Genomic DNA, 3,576 nt, shown 5'->3' with positions numbered 1-3,576 from the left:
CACGCCTCTCGCAAACCCAGAATCTCACCACTCTGGTTGCACAGCCGTAGCGAGCTTCTATTCTGGGGCACCAAAGGGTCCATGTGAAATATTTTTCATGTAATAACCTGCCTTTTCCCTTCCCTCCTTGTTGGCAAACAGTGCCTTGCTCCAGAGGTTGTCTCCATATGTTCCATTCCTGCAGCAAACTACAGCGCGACTTCCTGGCAGCATCTCTCCATCCTAGAACTCGGAAGGGAGATGGCTATTACTGGACATGCATTACCACAACTATTAGGACTGAAAAATGAAATCAGACATTTCCGGTGAGCAAATAAGCCTGATAGGGCCAATTAACTTGAAAACAAGGATCCGCTTAGCCAATTATGTTAAATGATGGATACATTTTTCTAAATTGAGTAAGTCTACAGCTTCAAGGTTTTGATGCAAACATATTTAAGGGAGGTCATAAGATAAAGGCACTTATATTTTTTAATGTATTATCAGAGATAATATTGCATTTAATAATATTTTAAAATTTCCCAGCACTTTTGAGTATTTCAGGTTACACAGGGTGCCTCTAAATTGAAAAATAACAGGTACAAAAAATAATCATTTGACAAATCTTGGAAGGCCTTTCTGGAATACATACCAGAAAGTGCAAAAGTGAATGGCTCTAATAACTGAATAACAAATCTTTTTGCAAGTCAGTGGTTTCCAATTCTTTGCTTGCAACAAAATTGAAAGAGAGCCCAATTTATTTGTCAGCAAATGGATTCTAAAACTTAAGTTCTGATCATAAACTACTGGGTAATTTTGGGCATATTGCTCAGTTCAAAGAATTAAGATATCTATAGCTATAGATATTTATATATAATAGCTATAAAAACTCTGTACTTCTATCCACTTATTTATGTGAATGAGGTTACATCTATAAAAATGAAAAATAGGATAATTGATTCTAAAACCCGTCTCATTCTGGCAATAAGTAGTGTTCATCCAGAGACATACAATTCAATTAGAGAGAGAAAAAAAACAAGTTACTTAATAAAAGGAAATTTTTCCAAAAGAATTTTACCTTTTTAAAAATTAGCAAAATACATATTTACGCTATGTATATAGTAATTGTAATGTTAGTTCAATCCTGAAGAAATTTTTTAATACTTGGAGTTTTATGATCACAGAAAATCTGTTAGACCTTCTATTTGTCAAACTATGTATGTTTCTGCGGCACAGTTTGAGTGGGTGGCAGCAAAACTTTAAAGGACTGAAACATATTAAATCAGTAGAAAATTCTGCGGTGAAAAAGGAATGAAGAAGAACTTGTTTGAAAGTGCTTTTAAATAGATGATGGTAGGTAACAAATTGCAATGGTTTTTAGATTTAAACAAATATATTTAAGAGAGTAACTTTCAGTTTCATTTTAAAATGTCCTTATTTACCCACAAAATCAGTTTAGGGTGGCCCAGATGGGTTTTCCAGCAATGGAAGCCGGCTCTTGGCTCCCTTCTGGTTTTCTTGCTAAGAAGGTGTCAAGCTTTTCAAATAACAGGGCAGTTTTCTCCAAGAATTTGATCAGCCTGCCACTGAAGATGCCCTTCACCCTGCTCCCTTCAGAGTAGAGCTTCCTCAATGTACCCCATGATGCCAGAAATCCCCGCCTTGGAAAGGTGGATATTTGAGGAGGACCAAGCTCTTCAAAGAGGGCATTTCTGTTGTGTGGAGGCCATGTGGACCCCCAACTGGCCTCCCTGCCTCCTTCCCACATCCCCACACAGGCATGGAGATTATTCTGAGCTGTGGGGAAAGCCTCTGGCCCGGGCCTCTCCGAGCCAGTCCCAGTTCTTATCCCTCCCTGGGGTCCCTGTTTAAAGACTGTAGGGCTGGACTTCCCCGGTGGCGCAGTGATTAAGAATCCGCCTGCCAATGCAGGGGACACGGGTTCGATCCCTTGTCTGGGAAGATCCCACATGCCACGGAGCAACTAAGCCCCTGTGCCACAACTATTGAGCCTGCGCTCTAGAGCCCATGAGCCACAGCCACTGAAGCCCACGTGCCACAACTACTGAAGCCTGCAAGCCACAACTACTGAGCCTGTGCTCTAGAGCCTGTGAGCCACAACTACTGAGCCTGCATGCCCTAGAGCCCACACACTACAACTACTGAGCCCACACGCCGCAACTACTGAAGCCCACGTGCTCTAGGGCCCGCATGCCGCAGCTACTGAACCCACATGCTGCAACTACTGAAGCCCACGCACCTAGAGCCTGTGCTCTGCAACAAGAGAAGCCACCGCAATGAGAAGCCCGTGCACCAAAACGAAGGGTAGTCCCTGGTCGCCACAACTAGAGAAAGCCTGCGCGCAGTAACGAAGACCCTACGCAGTCAAAAAATAACTTAATTAAAAAAAAAAGACCATAGGGCTTGTCCTGGGTATCAAATCCAATTTGGCCATGATTAAAGGAACACACACACAGAGGCTGCCGTGTGCCAGGTGCCATGTTAAGCACTTTACACATAATGATCCACTCAGTCCACTCTGTGCATGTGGACTGTTATCACCATCCCATGTAATGGATGGGAAAACTGAAAATGGATGGAATAACTGTGTAACTTGGCACAAAGCTCGTCAGTGGCAGAGCTAGGACTTACCCCAAAGACCGTGGATCCGGAGTCCCTACCCTCACCCCGACACCCTCCAGCGCTGTCCACACAGGATGCTCCAGTCCACTCGCTCCACAGCTGACCGAGGGCTCCAGCTACCAGGGCTCTGCATCTTGGAGAGGGAAGGCGGGGCTGAGGCGTGATCTATGGCCCTTCAGCTGTCCACTGGCATACTGGGCCTGCTTGGACTTGAAGTCAAGAGGATTACAAACCCATGGGACTTCATACACACACTCACCCTGCCTTACAGTGGCATGTGTTCTGAGATCAGCAGGTGCTTCCAAACTCGGGACTGCCCTTCACCCTGTTGCAATTCAGGATTTTTATAAAGCCCCATCAAAATTGCAATGGCACAGAGCTGGGACACCAGGATGTCACAGGGGCAGAATCAGCAATCGCTTCAAGACCCCATCAAGGTTCAGGCAGCAGTAGGCATGGAGGCCATCCCTCTGCAACCCTCCTAGGTCGTGCTTCCCCTGGACCATTAATCCCATCTTAGCCTGTAAAAAGATAGGAGAAAAGAATTGCCTTGCTTAAGGTAACACCAAGAATTCCTTCCAGGTTCTAGAGAGACTCAGGTAAATGGCAGCAAGAATTGAGAGTGAGTCAGGCCTGGGAGAAAGGAGGCTAAGGTGAAGAGGTTAGGGATAGGACAAAGGTCATTAAAAGTGGCTCTGAGTGAAGGACGGTTAAATGAAGGTATGACAGACAAGCCTGAAGTGGTATTACGCAGGGCTTAGCTGTAAGGAAACAAAATAAAGTTTTTATTCATCCTGTTTTACAGACTCTGCTCCCCTCTTTATCCTCTATATAATGTGTATGTGTGAGTATATAAAGGAGAAACAAAATGACAACTCAAAAAAAAAAGAATCTTTTAATAAAAATTACTCATAAAAATCCTAATAAATTTCAAAGAGCAAGATATTTCTTAGT

This window comes from Grampus griseus (assembly GCF_964374135.1).
Source record: "Grampus griseus genome assembly, chromosome: 10".
NCBI lineage: Eukaryota > Metazoa > Chordata > Mammalia > Artiodactyla > Delphinidae > Grampus > Grampus griseus.
Note: the sequence above shows the minus strand (reverse complement) of the source record.